At 33.5% G+C, this 19986-nt stretch overlaps 1 pseudogene; it reads right to left on the bottom strand.

The window, feature by feature from the left end:
- Positions 1–8962: 8962 nt before the first annotated feature.
- The window catches only part of LOC101698519 (eukaryotic translation initiation factor 2 subunit 2 pseudogene), a 175443-nt pseudogene continuing 164419 nt past the window's right edge, over positions 8963–19986 (bottom strand).

Raw genomic sequence — 19986 nt, forward strand, 5'->3', positions numbered from 1 at the left:
GTGTTGTGGGGTCATGGAGGTTTCTACTGCAAAGCTTGGGAGGACCGGAAATATGCCTCTAAAAGACAGGTGGATAAAGCTGTAGAGATGAAGCCAAAGATACAATAAAACCCTAGAAACTTGGAGAAGCCAGGAACAAAATAGATCTTCTAAGGAAGCCACAGGCAGCAAGTTGAGCCAGCCCCAGAGAAGCCATGTGGGCTACAAACAGTGAGGCCATAGGCAGGACTCCCCAGACCTTCTGGGACTCACATCTCAGCCTCATGTGCCACAGAACTGAATGTGGAGCTACACCTCTTAATTTTTACCCTGATGGGTTTCAATCTTTCTTTGGTCCTATTTTTTTTAATTACCCTATGTCTCCCTTTTGGAATGGAAATGTTTAAACTCTGTCATTTTATATTGGCATTATGTAACTTGCTTTTTTAAATTTCAAGGATTTATGGCTAAGACTTCACTTTGAATTTCAGAGAAGATTTTGACCTGGACTTTTGACAAATGCTGGAACTGTTGAGACTTCAGGGAGCATATTAGTATGTTTTTAGTTGTATGGAAGATACTTGCATCATGTAAGGTGGAATTATGATTGTGTTTTTAGTTGGAGAGTAAGTATGGTTTCAAGGGAGATATTTGGTCATTAAATTGACAAAGGGTAGAATGTGATTGTTGAGCTTTTTTTGCAAACTTGATTGCCTTGCAAGCCACCTAAGAGATCAGTAATATATGAAGGGGACAGGGAGTCACACCTTTGTAGTTTATATATAATCCCTGCCTCTTCCTCTTTGGTGATGTTCCCCTGCTCTGCTTCATGCTCCACATTAAGTAAGCAGCTTTGTTCCACCATTCCCCTCCACCAGGATGTTCTGCTTTAGAGCTAGCTGACCATGGATGGAATCCTCTGAAACTGTAAACCAAATTAATTTCTCCTCTACATTGCAGATGCTTGGTATTGTGTTTCAGTGACAGGAAAGCTTACTAACACATCTCACACAGATTTTAAGATTAATGAGAAATTTCTTTTCCATTCCTCAAAGAAATAAAATAAGTTTCTCTCTTCTCTGATATTTTAGGGTGTTATTTAGGAAAAGTACCCTTTCTGCTTTACACATTAGAAAGGACACTAGAAAGGAAACCTTAGAAAGAAATTGTATTTCTTTCTTCATGCTACTCCTTAGCAGTTGGGTTCTCAAGAATCCTCCCTTTTCCTTATGAGTGGCATATTGGACTATTTTATCACAATTATTAAATATCCAAAAGAAAAAAACCCTTAAAACTCTGAATGCACAGCCAAGTGACCCAGCAGTGTTCATTACCAAAAATCTGTTCTGTAATCTCAGCAAAATTATTTAAGCTCTTTGTATCTCAATATTTGATTTGTAAGATTAATTATGCTAAATATTCTTTTAGTTTATTCCCAGTTCTGGAATTCCGTGACCACTACTTCTGTCAATTCTCTCAAAAGTAGTTTCTAACTAACTTATGTCAATTGTTTTTCAAAGTATTTTTCATATAAATTTCACAGCACCTATAACAAGGCTTCAAATAAAGGTAAAAAAGCAATTTCTTGGCCTGAGTGCTTTAGAGGCTTACTGCACAAAATCAACGTTAAGTCTGATCTGAATTTTAGAACATATTAATATCACAAAGTCACTGTACCAGGGGTGCCTCTGACTGTGTTTGGATTTGCATCATTGGCTGTTTCACTCCTTGGTCTTTCTACCAGTGGAATCATTGAACTAAATACTTCATAAGATGCTTTGCATTCTTAGTATAGATAAGGATGGAGTGGAGTTTTTGCTTGACAAAAGGAATCTAAATGCCAGGTGCAGATATCAAGAATTATCATTGTTAATATACAACACAGAGAGCAGTGGATTTAAAAAGTGAGATAGGAGCCTAATTAAAGGCACATTTGTATGAATGTTAATTTGTGCTTTTTTCTCCAAACTCAGCTTGCAAGTAAAGAGGAAATGGGTAACAGAGGAAATTAAAGAAGAAATCAGACAGTTCCTTCAAATAAATGACAATGACAATACAACATATCAGAATCTATGGGACACAGTGAAAGCAGTCTTAGGGAAATTCATGGCAGTGAATACTCATATTAGGAAAACAGAGAGAGCCCAATTAAACAACCTGATGCTGAACTTCAAGCTTCTAGAAAGAGAAGAGCAGAACAAACCCAAACCTCATACAAGGAAGGAAATTATAAAGATCAGGACAGAAATCAATGCAATGGAGACTAAGAAAACAATACAAAAAATCAATGAAGCCACGACTTGGTTCTTTGAAAGAATCAACAAAATTGACAAACACTTAGCCAACCTTATCAGGAAAAGGAAAGAAAAGGCCCAAATCCATGCAATTAGTAGTGAAAAGGATGAAATTACAACAAACCCAGCAGAAATCCAGAGGATCATCAATACCTGCTTCCAGAACTTATACATCAATAAGATGGAAAACACAGAAGAAATGGACAGATTCCTAGACACGTATGAATTACCAGAGTTGAATGAAGAAGATCTAAAAATTCTAAAGAACCAAATATCAATAAATGAAATTGAAAATGTAATTAAAAACTTACCAACAAAGAAAAGCCCGGGTCCTGATGGCTTCACCGCTGAATTCTACAAGACATTTAGAGAGGAACTACTGTTACTACTGTTTAAACTCTTCAATGAAATTGAAAGGGAAGCAAGACTCCCAAATTCATTCCTGGAAGCAAGCATCACCTTGATCCCCAAAGCAGAGAAAGAACAAACCGAAAAAGAAAACTATAGGCCAATCTCACTAATGAACATAGATGCAAAAATCCTTAATAATATCCTGGCAAACAGAATGCAGAAGATCATCAATAAGATCATACTCCCTGATCAAGTGGGATTCATCCCAGGGATGCAGGGGTGGTTCAACATATGCAAATCAATCAATGTAATACACTATATCAATAGAGCCAAGGACAAAAACCATATGATTATCTCCATAGATGCAGAAAAAGCATTTGACAAAATCCAACATGCATTTATGATAAAAACCCTACAAAAAATTGGAATAGATAGTCTCTACCTCAAACTGATAGAAGCCATCTATGAAAAACCAACAGCCAATATCATACTAAATGGTCAAAAACTGAAATCCTTCATACTAAAATCAGGAACAAGACAAGGATGTCCACTAACACCACTACTGTTCAATATAGTTTTGGAAACATTAGCCCCAGCAATTAGACAAGAGAAAGAAATAAAAGGAATAAAGATAGAAAATGAAGAAGTCAAATTGTCATTCTTTGCAGATGACATGATACTCTACATAGAAGACCCTAGGAACTCCACAAAAGTCTTCTAGACTTAATAACCAAATTCAGTGAAGTAGCTGGATACAAGGTCAACACACAAAAATCAATAGCTTTCCTCTACACAAACAAGAGACTCACTGAGAGAGAAATACATCTTCACTTTGAAAAGTGTAATCTTCACTTTTCCAATAGGAGTTATTCCTAGCTTATTTACTATAAAATCATTAAAAACATGGAATGGAGGTGTGGGAAAGAGTAATACCATATGGAGCACGTTCAGGCATCATTTCTCTCTGGGTGTTCAGATGTCGTTTCTCTCTAGGAAGACAAGTGGACATTTTCATGCTGAATTCTTTTTAGCTCAATAATTCCTACTTTCTGTTGATGTAGCTGCTGCCATTGATGGTCTGAAATTAAGCAGAAATCTTAGGCTTAAACTCAAGTATTTTATGAAAAATTGACAGAGACACTCATGACCTTTTGAGAAGAAGTAATGTATTTTTGGATTGTTTCTCTAGCTGTACAACATGTTATAGGAATTCTTTGGATTACTTTGTTTTCTAGTGCACACTATTTTCTCTTTTCATAGAAGAAGGAACTTGAATGCAGATATTTTGGAACATTTTAGCAATGTTACAAAGAAAAGCCAGGGTATTTGATATTTCAAAATTCTTTTTCTCTGGTGTTTTGTGTACTCAGTCAATGGAGGCAAATTAACAAATTGGAAGAAACTTGGTGTTTTCAAATACTTAAATTCTTGCCCCTATCATTTAGCCTATATAACATTAGTATGTCACAAAACCTATCAGATCCTAAATTTTTCAAATGTAGAAACACGACGATCATACCTTATGTAAGTTTTTCAGTAAATTTTGTGGAAAAATGCATATAAATTAAATAATAGCCTTTGGTAAGTCAGTAGAGACTTTATATATTTGTTTTCTTTCCATGGCTCTGGTGTTATTAATTTCTACCTCTTCTAATACCATTTCTGTACTCCTAATATATTAAAGTATAATTGATACAAAATATGCTATAATTTAATATTTAAGCATGACAGCTATAATTTCTTTATGACTAAATGAGATAATCTATACCAAATGTCTAGTACCAAATAAGGTCTAATATTTGCCAATGCTTTATTCTCATCAACGATTATTTCCCCTAAAAAGTATAAAGTATGAACAATATTTAGGTAAATATATGTATGACTATTAAGGAATTTACAAAGTATTAACTGCCTTCCCAAAAGACAGCTTTCGTGGCCTAAATAAAGATAGCCAGAAGGAACTGTGTATATTGACAGAAATGAAATATTGTTTTTTAAAACTTTCATACAAAATGCTTAAATTTCTCAAGATTCAGAAATAATACTTCATGAAAGGAAATTTTGGAAGATAATGTGAATATTTTCACTTCTTTAAAGAATAAAGTGAAGATTTCTACTTTTCATATATGAGAACCCAGAAAATGCTATAAATTCTTAGGTTTGTAAATTCTAAAATTAAATTATTTTATAAAAATTATATGGTGGCTCTTCTTATTCCCATTTTGCTAATAATAAAACCATGTAACTTGTACAGAAGGCATATGCTAGATATTTCTCAGAGATGGAATTTGAAAACTAGGCTCATTCAGTCTAAATATTAAGTTCTTCCCATTGTTATAAGCTGATTGCTAAAATTACCTCTAATTCAGTTTTTCTTATCAACTAATGTTGTTTCATTTGGGAAATAATAGCGTAAATTTCTAGTAATAAAGAATGTGACAAATGAGGCCAAAACATAAATAAATGAGAGCTTGGGATGTAGAAATCAAATTCTCATTTATATCATTCTAACTACTGCTTAGATGAAACTTTTTTCATGGACTACCAGTTGACCTTGAAAATCAATTAATAGTATATCAGCTTCAAGTTACATTTGGCTGAAAGGAAAAGACCAAAAAATAATCGTGGCCTAACTATAGAGGTTTACTTCTGTCATACAGGAAGGTTATTAAGTATACATTGCAGAACTATTTACACTGCCATGCAATGACAGTAATCAAAGACCTGAATATCTTCTTTCCATTTTATCATTCTTCATGATAATCTCTAGGTCCATATGTCTGATATAGCTGTAGTCATCATATCTGTATTTCAGAAATTAAGTAGGAATTAGGGTGCAGGCATACTCCAGCTACTCTGTCTGCTTCTGAAGGCTTTCTCTGAATCCTACTTACAACTTTCATTTAAGCCTGATGAGGTATCTCTAGTGGCATCGGAGATGCGGAAAAATAGCTAATTAGCTATGCAAATTGTTAACTAGAAAAAAAATTCTGGGTTTTGTTACTAGTAAAGAAAGTGAGTAACAGAGCATCTCTCTGGGACCCATGCATTAAGCTAACCCAACAGTGAACACATTCCAGGCATGCATTACCCAATCAATTTCAGTAGCTTGGCTCCCTTGCTAGGGTTAATTAGGAGCTTGTGGAATCTCCACTGGAAGCATCTCCAAGGAAAGGTGATACAACAATTTATGCAGCCCAAATCAGGTGAAAAATTCAGTTAAACTGTTATGATGCACTCTGTGTCTCAACGCTGGCTATCTGCTTACATTTTTTCTCAGGCTATCAGAAGAAATTAATGAATCAGCAGTGCAAGATCAAACTGTATTATGTATGCAATTTTATATTCTAAGCAACTTTCCATCAATCTAGAAGCCATTTTCATGATAAATTATCAAAATCATGTTTATATTTTCATGGTCGACTTTTTATTTCCATAATTCACATTCATAAATATATAATGTAAGACAGTAATATGCCCTGGTGATTTTCATATATTATGTCCCTCAGGAAACATTTCAAATGATGCAGTTTATGCCATGAGGAAAAATTCTGACAAGCCAAGTTTAAGGTTATCTCTATTTTCTTTGATCTAGGGTAAATGAATTTCTTAGAAAAAGTATGTTACAGAGAAGCGGGGTAGCACTGTAGAAAAAGCACAGACTTTGGACTTGCAAACATCTTAGTTTAAATCCCATTTTGGATAATTATTTACTCTCTATGTGATACATAAATTTGTAATCATCCCTACCCTCATTTTTATCTGATTGTATTCTGATTATGTAAATATAAAATTTTAATATAAAAAGACATCTTTGTAAAATTGTGATGTAAAAGACAGCTAATTGTTAACTTACATTTAAATTTTTACATGCATGTATAATGTTTTAGGTTAGAATGCTATATTATAATTAATTTTCACATACTTTATAACTAGAAATAAAGAAATATATATTTCAAATTCATGGTTACCTGACTTTAAATCATCTCTAACTTTTAGATACTTATGTTTATGGTATCCTTGAACTCACTGATGAACCTTTGATTTCATTTTTTAATGAGACATAAACAAGTAACTTATTTCCAAAAGCACACAATGACTGTTGCACAGGAAGATTATACATTCAAATCTCGACTAAACCACCAGTGAGTATCATTAAACACATATGGTTACAAGTTACTGAAAAAAAACAACCAATTGGCATATATTTTCCATTGGAAATTATTGGGACTGATTCTGTGAAGTAATTTTGGCCATACTTCAAATGATGAGATGTGAATAGACAATATTCTGCTAAGGTTTTGATACTCTCCATTTCCTGATGGCTTCAACTCATAGTTATCTGAATCTTGATTCTTGACTTGCACTTGACTCTTGACTGGGGTTCCTTTGCATGTGTGTATTTAAAGGTGTGTTTCTTCCAACAAAACTGTAAGTTCCTTTAAGTCAGGCCTACTGCACATGTCCAATTGCTTTAAATTCCAAGTTTAAGTTGAATTTCTACCTAGTACCATGCTCAAAAGATGATACTCAACCTGCTTACTTGGCTATTACTGACAAATGCTACCAGGTCAGCCTTTCGCTTCAGCCACAATCTAGGGTTTTTCTTCCGGTCTTTGACTATAGTTGGACAGTGCTCATGGGACTTTTCACTTCTTCCCAGAATGTGGGCTGTCTGTATATCTGATGTTCAATTAATAGGTCATTAATCTCCTTTAAACATTTTTGTTTTGGTTTGCAATCACTCTTACTCAAATAGAGGGGCTGTCTTATCAACTAATATTTTCTCTATAACTTTCCTTCCTCTTCTGTGTTTCAAAATGAAGCCAAGACTATGTTTCATACGAAACTACATCTGCAAATTGACTGTGCCTATAACTAAGAACAGATGAGCTGGTTCAGTTAGTCTCCTACTACCAATTTTGTGGTATGTATCACCATGCTCCATGAACTGGTACTCAATTTTTCAGAATGAAAAAAATAATTATACCAGTAATAGTTTTTCAGATTCTGGAGATGAATTGATTGTGATATAATAAATGAAACTGCCATACTATTAGATTGCATGGCTCAAACTAGGGCACTTTCACTTTAGAGAGCTCTCCTCTCCCACTCAGGAGACTAAAGTGCAAATCAAAAGAAACATCATATGTGTGAAACAACAAGGAATATTGGATGTGCTCAAAGTATTTTATAAAACTATGGGACACAGGTGACATCTTGATTCATGTTAAAAATGTTCATGATTAAATAACTGTTCTTTTGAGAACAGCTGTTATAATTTTCTTCTGAGTAATGCTAGGAAACCATTTAATTCTCCATCTGTCAGTTTCTCACTATGGATTCCATTTAAACTATATCAGAAATGTTCTGGCAGACCAATTCTTAAATCATGAATTTGTATGTAATTGTGATAGAATTTTGGACTATCACTTATGTCTTCTTTTTAGATTCAGAGATATTTAAGCTCAATGTGCTTGCAAATCTTTGGATATGTATTTACTATTCATTCTAATTACAGGAAGTTATATGTGTCTGAAGTTGTCCCCAGTTCCTGAGGATGGACTTTATAATTCCTATTTCTCTCCTAAGGAAGGAAAAATGGAATATGAAAGGCAATTTTCAAGGTCATTTATTGATTTCTCATATGTTTTGTTTAAAAGTAGCTTTGCTTTGAATTTGAAGTAAGATAGTTTCACTTCTCAAGAAGCAAATGTCAGTCAGTATTCTGATAAATTTTAAAATTCCTTGCATCTGTGGCTTATTGCCACATTATAAATTTTGGAAGCTCAGTATTCTAATCTAAACCTGTGTCATTCTCTCAGTGGTATGTGGTCTGTGCAATATCTTTATTATTAAATAAATTAGAACTCATTTAAAAATTCTCAGACAACAAAACAGTAGATTCATAAACCTCTTCTAAATAATTTCCAGAACCAGGGTTAGGAAAGGACACAATTCTGCACACCGTAGGATTCCTTAGACTGGTGTGCACTCCTAGTGCTGTACTACAGAGACTCAGAAGCTATTTTACTTGATTAAGTACATTTCAAAAGCTATAATCTACTTTTTCTAATCCATATGCGATTATTTAGAGGTATTTTAATCAGGTAGATTTTTTCAAGTTAGACCTTTTTCATTGAGATTAAAATGTTGGCAGTTTCACCAGTAAACAATTTAGATATGCCAGGTGCACTAACATTTTACCATAAAGTAGAGATGTTTGGTGCCTTTGTTGCAATTATTTTTTATAAGATTTGGAGAGAGATGGAGTATTAGTATCAAACATAAATTAAATCTGAGCTCTTTTTGTGATCTTTTTGCATTCTTATCTAGTTTTAATGATTGGCCCTATTTTTTTCTCCAGCAACCATATCTGGATTCTTTTCCCTCATGATGTTGAACACTTGATTCAGTAGCTCTTCATATGTGTAGTCTCTCTCTGAGCCTCCCCAAGCAAGGCCTGTCTGGTTACTGAATGAGATACCATCATCTTTTTTGCTGTCTTCATCTTCTAAAGCTTCTTCTTTTTCTAGTATATCATCCTCATCTGGGAACTTGGCATTCTTCTTTTTCTTCTTTTTATTGCCAAGCATAATATCAAGGTCATCCTCTGGTTCAGCTAGCTCTTGGATATCACTTTCAGTCTTCAGATCCTTTATACCCTCTTCAGATTCATCAATATCAAATATCTTTTTTGTTTTTTTCTTCTTTTTCTTTTGATTAAAGAAATTCAATTCATCTAGATCATCAAAAGCATCTTTCTTCTTACTGTCCTCTTCATCACCTTCTACATCTTTGTCTTCAATTGGTTCTGGCACCACTTCATTTGTTTCTGAGGGTTGGGTTTCTTCTGTTTGGGTATCCCCTTCCTCATTTAACATAAAGGGCTTCTTCTTCTTCTTTTCTTCGTGCTCATAGTAGGATCAAAAATCAACTTGTCCCTGGATATGGCTGCAGCTCGTGTGGGCTCAACAAGGATGGGAAGTGAGACAGGTCAGCCCCAGACCCCGTCTTCTGTGCTGCTCTTGTATCAGTGAAAGGGGCTGATTGGCCCTACTTATATATAAAACATGTAGGGAACAGAATCACATCTCCCTCTTGACAAACATAATCTGCAGCATTATTTTATTAAACACCACCTGTCCCCAAAGACTCTCTTACTTTCCATTCACTAAAAACAAGCAGAGCTAATTTATGTACTTTTTTCTCCAAGTTGCCATTTTACATTTTTGCATTAGTCTTGTAACTCTGGTTGTATTCTTAAATTAGAAGGAGGAACAAATACTCATTTATGTAATTGATCATTTGGACATTGATACTAATGGTCCAGATACATAGAAAAGAAGGTTTTACCCTTCTTCTAAGTTAATGAGTTATCTTTCCAAAATTCCCTGAATGTTAGAAGACATGGTATTTTTGGATCAGAAACAATGGACTTTACCTCTTACAGTAAAAAAGCTGGATGACCTCTCTGTTACCTTAAGTTTCCCTGGACCAAGTCCTACACAGATATATGACATGTCTGAGGTGGATGTTGCATATAGGCAAGTTTCCTTATAACTCAGTAAATACAGCCTAGTCAAGTGTTTTATAAAGAAAACCTATCCAAATCTTTTCCCAGAGTAATACATTATCTTTGTAATAAAAGGCCTTAAACATATCTGCTCACTCCTTAGGAAGGACCAACTATCTATAACTTCCAAAGTTCTCTCTTATGGGAAAGTTCTTAGAAAATAGTCAGCTACAAAATATAACAGTGCATTCAGAAACATGAGAAACAAGTGGAGAATTGTCTCCAAACAATACTTTAAAGAGATATATGTTTTTTATGGTGCCTATTAGGCAAAACTGTCAATGTCTGCCAGTTACCTACTTTGCCTCCTGGCTTCTGGCTCAAGATGATGGGAGAAAGCCAACTATGTCCCACAAACAAACCAATGAATGTTTCCCTTCTAGTGTGTCCACTAGCAGCTTCTCCCTGCCATCAAACACAAGTGCACTTGAAGCTTTCTTTTTTTTTCTCTGTAAACCTTTCCCCCTACTCTACCTGCTTTGAGTCTCTCTGCCAAATAAAAGTGATAGAGCAGGCTTCCATGCAATAAGCTTAGATAGCTTTTGTTTGCTTTCATTTGCATTCTTTTCCACAATATACATGTTTAACAGATATAAATATTAGAATTAGGTCCAACTACGTCAGTTTAATTTCTATGAAAGTGACCAAATTAAGACATCATTCCTTATGTGAGTATATGGTTTTTAAAGATCTGAGTTCTAGAAATTAACATAAAAGAAGCTAGTTATATCTATCTATCTATCTATCTATCTATGTATCTATATGCTTAACATTAATGAAGAAAGAAAATATCTCACAATTGTCTTAAATTATAGATTCAGTCTCTTTAATGATATAAAATGTCACGGACCTAGAAATACTCTCTATGAATAGTTTATTTTTTAAAATCACTAGAGCATGTAAATATTTAAAATCTATTAAAGATTGTATTACTTTTATACCCTTACTACCCATGAAATTGTTTAGATGAGATAACCTTCTACACTGTTGTCTCTTGGTGCAAAAGGAAAAGCAATTTTGGAAGTAGCAACTGGCCTTATCAACATTGGTGACATTTTGCAGCAAAATGAAGAGCCCTTCTAAAATGTGAAAACTGAAAAGAAAGAGGAAGCAAGATTTAAAAATGTGCCCTTGCTATGAAAATCAAAGTAGAATATTCTGCTTTTTATAATTTTGTCTGCAACTGATGGAGATTAGATTTTCAAGCACTATTTAGTAGATGACGAAAAATAATTTTAGATGTAGAATTGTGAAGCCCCCAATTTGTCTTTACAATATTGAATGGGGTGTGGTGGGATGGTTAAAGGAGGAAAAAAGAGCTGAGCATTAGCATCAGCTCTTTTTGCAGCCTTTGACTTCTACTTGAAACTCTATGGAGATTAGTAGACATTAAGATAATCATCCCTCAAGCCCAAATACAGTTCCCATAATTCGTCTCTTCTATCTACACATACTCTAAAATAAGCTCTCTCTAGAGAAATAAAACTTATAAAAAATTGGGCCACTTATAGACTCAGAATAATGGCAATTCCAAACATTTATTTCCTGAACATAGAGTGATGGAGAAAAGTAAAATGATGCTTGTTCATGCTTCAGAAAATCTGAAGAATTGAGAAGAATTGATAAGGAGCTTAGAAAGAAGGGCATTTGTAGACCAGCATCTACAACATTCTTGGGAAGTGAAGTCAGAAAATTCACACATTGAGAAGCAGCCTGTGTCATTTTTGAGAGGTTTAAATATTAAAAGTTTATTTATCACTAAGATTTATCACTAAGAAAATCTGCCATTTTATAATAACCACCCTTTTTCTTCCCCCCTGTTATAAACATAAACATTTAAAATATTTTTTTAAATCCCACAGACCTTTCCCATACTATCGCTAGGTTCTAGAGTAAATATTCCTATTTGTCTTGATCAGTGTCTATGATGACTTCTTTCTAGATTGCTAAGCATTCAGCTTGAATATTTTCAGAGAGAAGTATAGAGGAGGGTAATGGGATGAACATGATCAAAATACGTCATATGCACTGAAACTCAATATTTTGTAAAATCAGTTGGTACTAATGTTAAAAGGAAAATATAACTTAGGCTCTGTTCTTTTAGTCAGAAACAAAGTAGTAAAGTTATGCAATTATCTAACATGATGTAAACTGTAGTTTTTAAAATGATCCAAAAGTTTAACATTAATTCCTTTTACAAAACTATTTACTGTAGTGTATTGATGAACTGTATGCAGGAAATTGCTATTACTAAGAAGAATGGTGGGTAACTTCATTATTTGGCTAAAAGAATTAATATTTCATTTTTTATTGTAAAACAAGGCACTACCTCAGTATAAAGGGTCCATCATCAGAAAAAACATTCACCTTCCAATGGTCTCCAGTAATACCATCACCTTGGGGTTAAGGATTTGAGCATATGAATTTGGGGAAGATGTAAACATTCAGTCCATTGAGGAAGAAACACTTCTATATACTATGGGGAAAAAAAGGTCTATACGTGACTTATTTTTTAATAGGATCTGCTAGTATGCAATAATAGAGAAATGAATTTGAGGTAGTGAATTCAAAGTAATTAACGTTGAGTTTTAGTAAAATGTTATATCTTAAAGGTTTTAGGCAATTGAGTTTATTGGTAATACACTGGAAACCTGGAACCTGAATGGATGTATTAAATCTTCAGTGTAGAAATGAAAGCCGACCCAGAGGTGTGATGAAATCAGAAGGGTGGTATTTGTAGAGAAAATAGAATGGCAGTTATTTCATTTGAAAAGAACCTTGAGAAGTAATGCATTGGTGCTGACTGTGGATAGCCAATGACACAACTCTAGTTAGATGGATTCACAGCTATTGGTTGATGCCTTCTGATGTCACTTGAAATAACATCATAAAAGTCCTTTGTTAGAGTCCGTGGCTTATATTGCAGGCATAGTGTTCTCTGGTTCCTTATTGGAACAATCCTTAACATTGACCTAAAATATACTAGAATGAATCTAGGTTAGACTGTTTCATTTCATTTCATTTTATTATTGTTTTTTACTACTGGGAATTAAAACTCAGGTCCTTGTAAATGCTAGGCATGGACCTACCACTGAGCTACATCATCAGCTCTTAGATTTATTTTACATGGTGTTGTTTTACATTGCTTTCTGTGTTTTAAAAAAAAGAAAGAAATTTTTCTTTTGAATAAACAATTATGTAAGATATAAAATCGAATACTAAAGGAATAATTTACTGACATAACATGCAAAGAGAATAAAAGAATTTTCTTTTAAAGTTCAAGAAGAATTCAGCGCTGTTTAAAAATCTTGTTCTAGAGTAACAAAAAATCCAAGTGGCCAGATAAAACTGCTAATTAAATTGGTTTTCAGCTCCAGCACTGTGAGGCTTGGAATAATTACCAGACATTCTCTGTCACATCTGATGAATGAGGCTTAACTTTAAGTCATCAGAGGAAAATTAACATTCCTAGGAACCTGTTGCAAGTTCTCCGGATCTCTTTTGATTAGTCATTTTTGAAGGCCCTCTGTTTCACTTCTTGCAGGATACTCAGTTTTCTTTGCAGTGAAATGGAATCTATTATCTAGCTGCTATTTTTTTTGTAAGCAATTCCACTGCAATTGAGAGGTAAAGAGGAGCAAAAACTCCTCAGTTGTTTGAGACTCCATCTTTGGCTGCCTTTGGCACTGCATTTGGAGTTTTCTCAGGACAAGTAGGAGTGAATATTGGTCAATTTAAATTAATGAAGAGTTTGAAAATTTTCAAGGAACTGAATTATTTTACTGAATCAAAAACCTAAACAGTAATTTCAATATCTTAGGGAGGTAGGTAAAGAAGGGCTCAAATAATCTAAAATGGTACCTAGCTGCAACTCTTCCTTGCAGCAAAATGAATTTAATGTCAGTCTTATGAAAATGGATCTTATTGTACCTCCATATTAGTAAAGCATGTTTGTCTAAATCATGCTTAAATTGATTCTCATGTTTTATATTTGTGTATTAATTTTATGTTGAATTGAAATTTTTGTTAGTCTCCTGAAAAATTATTTCTTTGAATTCCTTCCTGGAAAATAATATTATGTAGGGTCAGACCTGAGCACCATTGAGCCCAAACTTAGTCTTTAAACTTTATACATTTTTTTACCATTACCTGTATTTTTGTACTACTATGAAATTTGACTGTCCTATGTGCCAGTGTCCTCAAGCTGTTCTCCCATATCTGCTAATTTCATAACCTTTTGAAGTGGAAACATCTTGAGAAATCTTAAAATAATCATGAAGGACTGTCTCTAATCTGACTTTTTGACTCATAGAAATAGATTCTCTACTCAATATATAGTTTAGATTCTAAACCACAACTATTATTTTTAACATTTCAGCAGGACCTAAATTATTAGTGATAATACTCTAGTGAGACTGAATTATGGTTTTGCCCCTCTGAAAACCATATTTCAAATCAAAGGCATAAATAATCACATGTAATAAATTTGTGTCCAAATTAGCCCCAAACCAACCAATCGCTTATATCTCTAGGCAAGCTGGCAGTTTCCACAGCACCCCTCTCCCTCTCCACTCAGACTTCCGGGGCAGTATCTGCATGGGTGGGGCATTTTCTGTACTGTTTTTAAATTCACCTACTTAAGAAAGTTAATAAAATGAATCAATATTCATACAAATGAATGATGATTTCAATAGGAATACCTCAAACATCAATGACTGTCCAATTTTCAAGACCCAATTATTTCAAAAATTGTATTCATTATCTATGGATATTTCTCATGAGCCACGTAATCTGTTTCACTAGATAACAATGTTGCTCCATAGAGTGATACCTGCCCTACTTGCTGTAATGTAGGTATCCAAAGGTATCTTTAATGCCTCCCACACCATCAGCTGGGTTCTTGGCCTTATCTTCAACATTTATTGGCCCCCTTCCAGGACCATCATCTTAGTCCCAGCAACTCAATCGATTGCCCTGGCTACTATAGCATCCTTCTCATTGGGTTTCTTTCTTCTTTTCTCATTTGGCTACTGCCCAATCTACACCCAGCAGGAAGGGCAATATTGTACAGATTAATATCAGAGCACACATTGCTAAATGGAACTGTAGAATTAAACCCAAACACCTCCCCATGTCTTATAAGTCTTTGCACTACCATATTTTACCTATCTCTCAAATGACTCCTGCACCTCCTTTCCATGGTTGGGCTCTGTCTGCTTTGCTCAACTTTCTCTCTCGAAGAAAGCAGAAAATCTTTCTTTCCCTGATGCTTCTGCTCATTGTTTCCTATCTCAAAATCATGTTTACTTCCTTTCTAGAAATCAGCAGTTGCTGAACATAATTTTTAAATTTATTTACTACTAAGTATCTCTTTTCTTCTGGTACCTAGTAAATGATGCAAGTTTCTAAGGTCAACATATCTTTTCATTATTTTACCTACGGCATCTGAACTAACATTTAATCAGGAGATGTTCAGTGACATTTATTGAATTGTAATCCATGCCATGATTCACCAAACAATATGGAAACTCCAACTCCAGATACCTCATATCTATTTAATATGTAGAGCACATTTTACATGATCTGTAGTTACACAATTACACATATTACACAGTCCCAACACACATAAAGGATGATGATATAATGCAAACAACATAGATTTCAACATTAGGAAAAAAGTAGATTTAAATTTTGCCTCCAATACTTACAACTTTGAACATCTGAGATGAGCTTTGTTGATCATCAAAGTGGTGTTTATGTATGTGAAGAGATTGAGTAGTGGATGGAAATAAAGGGTATGATACAGGCTTTAGGAATGTGATGATGTTTCTAATGCTTTATTTCTTAATCTGGGCAGTGATTACACAGGTGAGTTCATTGATAATTTATTGCTTTGTACATTTATGATAAAAGCTATTCATATTCTCTCAAATTACAACATATATAAAAAAGTGAAAACAAATTACAACATTCTCTCTCTCAAATTACAACATATATAAAAAGTGGTACATGGGTCTGAAAAATGTTGCATTCTTAAAACATATTGCCAAATTTTCTTTCAGAAAAGTATTGTAATTTTCACTCTCATTATTTGTTTAATCATTCACTCACTAAATGTTTATTTTTTACTTCTAGTCTATAGACATAACAGGCCCTTAACAACTCAGAAAGATCTCATTAAATATATCTTTCTCAGGTACTAGTAAAATTTATAACATCTTACTTAAATGGCATAATTTTTTATTGGTAGCACTGGGGATTGAAATCATATGTGCCAGGCAAACACTTTATCACTGTGCTACATTCCCATCCCTTAAATGGCATGATTTTTAACATTTTTGTTTTCCACTAATTTATTTTCTTGTTAATTATCTATTCAAATTGTGTTTCTGTTTATACATTCTTTTAAATAATTAATTCTTATATTCAACATTGTCCTTATTTTTTCTTTTTATTGATAGGGACCCAAAGGGAGATGGTGAATCCACAAATTTGCCACTAAATTTCTCCCTTTCTATTTGTTCTCTTACTCTTTATGCAGCAATATAATAGAAAGGAATATATTTTAAATATTGTTATAAATTTGATTGCACACATATATTCTATTTTAATTTTCTTCATTATGTATTTATTGCTCCTAAAATTTTCCAAATTTAGCATGTATACTGTTTGGAGTTTAAAACTAAATGAAATTTAAAGCAGTTAACACAGGGTTTGATACATAGACTATGTATTTTCTAGATCCCACTCTTTTTTACTGTCCTTTACTAGGTCATCTTTCTTTGGTATGTCTTACAATGCTATAAAGATTCTAGGATGTTTACAGAATTCTGTCTTTCATGTTCTCCAATAGGAAATATGTCTTTATCTTAAAAGACAGTTGTGGAATTCTAATTAGAGAATGATGACCAGAAAATTTCGGTGGCTGAGTAGCACTAGAAGCAGTACTATATACCATCTTAGAGGCAGTAGATGAAGATTTTCAAACTGCAGATTGATGATGGCAACAATTGCTTTGATGGTTAAAAATATTTATTGACTATGTAATATGGATTACTCACTCTCCTAAGAACTTTATGTACCTCATTTCATTTAATATTCCCAGAACATGTACACTGTAGTTTTAAATGTTATCCTCATTTTACACAAAAGGAAACAAAGTTTTATAAAGATTGTGTAATTTTTCCAAACACACCCATCTGGTAAAAATTGAAATTGAAATTCAACCTTGGAAACCTTGTCCTAGGGACTAGGACAAATGGTTGTGAAGCTTTGAGTGGGCATGGCAGGCTCATATGTGGACAGTGCCCGTAGGAACCTCACGCTCTCCTCATGGTACCAGATGACTATACTGGTAATCTTAACAGTTTAATAAACACTGTTCAGGAAGGAAGCATAACACTCTGAGAGTATATAAAGGTTATCTGACATATTCCTGTAACCAGAGCACTGTGGGAGGCTGAGGCAGGAGGCTCACAAGTTGAAGCCAAGCCTGGTCAACCAGGCAGTTTAGCAAGATTCTATCCCAAATGAAGAAATACAAAGGGCTGGGGATGTAGCTCAGTATGAAGATTCTCAGTTTGATCTCCACTGCAAAAACAACAACAACAACAACAACAACAACAAAACAGAAAACTGAATTTCTTACTCCCCTAAAAGTACTTGAAATACAATCCAAAAACCTCTACATTATAAACTAAAGACAAATTTAAAACAAACAAAGGTTAGTAAGCCTTTCTCTCAGGATGTTATTCTTCCATTATTCTTTCTAAATCTACACAATTTATCAGAATTGGGATCACATTCTTTAATAATCGTATTTCTATGTCTCAGGAATTTCCCCTTTTTTTAGCCTCAAATATTCTTCCTTCTAAACTTTGCAGGTCAAAACTCTATTACTTCCTTAGGTTTCAGCTTAAAGTGTTATTTTGCCTAAGTATAAATTTAGGTCTTCTGTTTGTTAAACTATTTCATATTATAGTCAATATTTTTCATCTGTGGTATTTATGAGAGATATATATTTCAGTATAGATTTTGAGTATTAACTATTGTATCTCTCAAGGAGGATTTCCATAGTATGTCAAAGCGACACATGTTAGAAAAGTGATCATACATCCCTATTGATTCAAAATGACTATTTTTAAATTTTTTATTTTATCAGTATTTGTTTGGAGTGTTACATCCATAGAGAAAAATTGGTACATGTAATAACACATATTAATACTTTTTACTTCCCCTCACCTCTCTGTTCCCTCCATTCATCTCCTGGTTCTCTTTGCATTCGCAAAAGATCTATCTTCCTGTTTCCTATTATCTGTCTTTCAATTTGCTCTATAATGGATTAATACTTTGGATTGCTCTTATAATAGAAATGTCATATTTAAGCTTGTAAGTCTGATTTACCTAACATTATGGTCTAAAGATGCATCCATTTTTCTACAGATGACTCAAATTTATCCTTCTTTATAACAAAATATTATTCCATTTTGTATACACACCATATTTTCTTTGTCTATTCATCTGTTTATGGATATAAGGACACATCTAATATTTATCTATTTTGAACTTTTTATAAAGATAAGTATGCAATGCATCACTGTAATATGATGTCTTTAACTCTTTTGGGAATACATCTAAAAGGGAAATAGTCTGGGTATCTGTTTTTAGTTTTTTTGAGGAATCTCCATACTGATTTCCATAGTGGTTGTACCACTTGACATTATGACCAACAATGCAGAAGGGGTTCTTTTTTCCTTGAAGCCTCATCAACATTTGATATTTGATTTCTTGAGGATGATCATTCTTTCTGTAATAGAAAATGGAATCTCAGTACATTAATTTACATTTCTCTAATGACCAGAAATGTTGAACTTTTTTTATTTTTGGTACCGGGAACTGAACTAGGGACCTTGCACTTGTGAGGCAGGAGGAGGAACCACTGACCTAAATCACCGCCCCTTGTTGAACATTTTTTCATGCATTCACAAGTTATTTATACTTCTTCTGTGTAGTGTCTATTCATTTCAGTTGCCCATTTTTGATTGGGTCTTTTATTCAAAATATTTTATATTTAGATGTTAGGCACTGTTTTAAATTCATGATTGGAGATTTTCCTGAAGGAAAATCAAATGCAAGAGCATTTGAAAAATATTTGTTGAACTGGTGATATATGATAGACAAAATTTAATTATTTTAATTATACATTATTTAAATTTTAATTAAAATTTCAAAAATATATTTTATAAATTAATAATTATTTATTTGTACTAATTATTTTCTATCTTTTGAATTATACATAGTGTTAGTATGCCTGTATCATAAAATATTAATTCCTTACATTTGAATAACTTCCTTGTTAATATTTTTGTTACATATGAATGCTGTAGGAATGAAAATACCATAGTTTTTACCTCCAAAATAAATACTTAGAAATGGCTGCATATAAAGAAAGATTTGTTTTTAAAACTTCAAAAGCTGTAATAGTAATAAACGTGATAGACTAACTCTCAGGGATCAATTCAATATTCAATACAGTGATATTTATTTATAATTTGAATTTGTTTTGGTTTTCTGAAAACCAGTTATATCTAAATGTAGTGTGTGTGTGTGTGTGTGTGTGTGTGTGTGTACTGGGAACTAAATACAAGGCCTTACACATGCTAGGCAAGCACCCTATTCTTGAACTACACTCCTAGACATAACTATATGTTATTTGTCACTCATCCCTCTCTCTTTTTTGTGTATGTCCTACTTTGGTTGAATGTAAAGAGGTTATCCAAAGTCAGT

The sequence above is a fragment of the Heterocephalus glaber genome, unplaced genomic scaffold (assembly GCF_053883595.1).
Source record: "Heterocephalus glaber isolate CG9 unplaced genomic scaffold, H.glaber_assembly_v1.0 deba00001504, whole genome shotgun sequence".
Taxonomy (NCBI): domain Eukaryota; kingdom Metazoa; phylum Chordata; class Mammalia; order Rodentia; family Bathyergidae; genus Heterocephalus; species Heterocephalus glaber.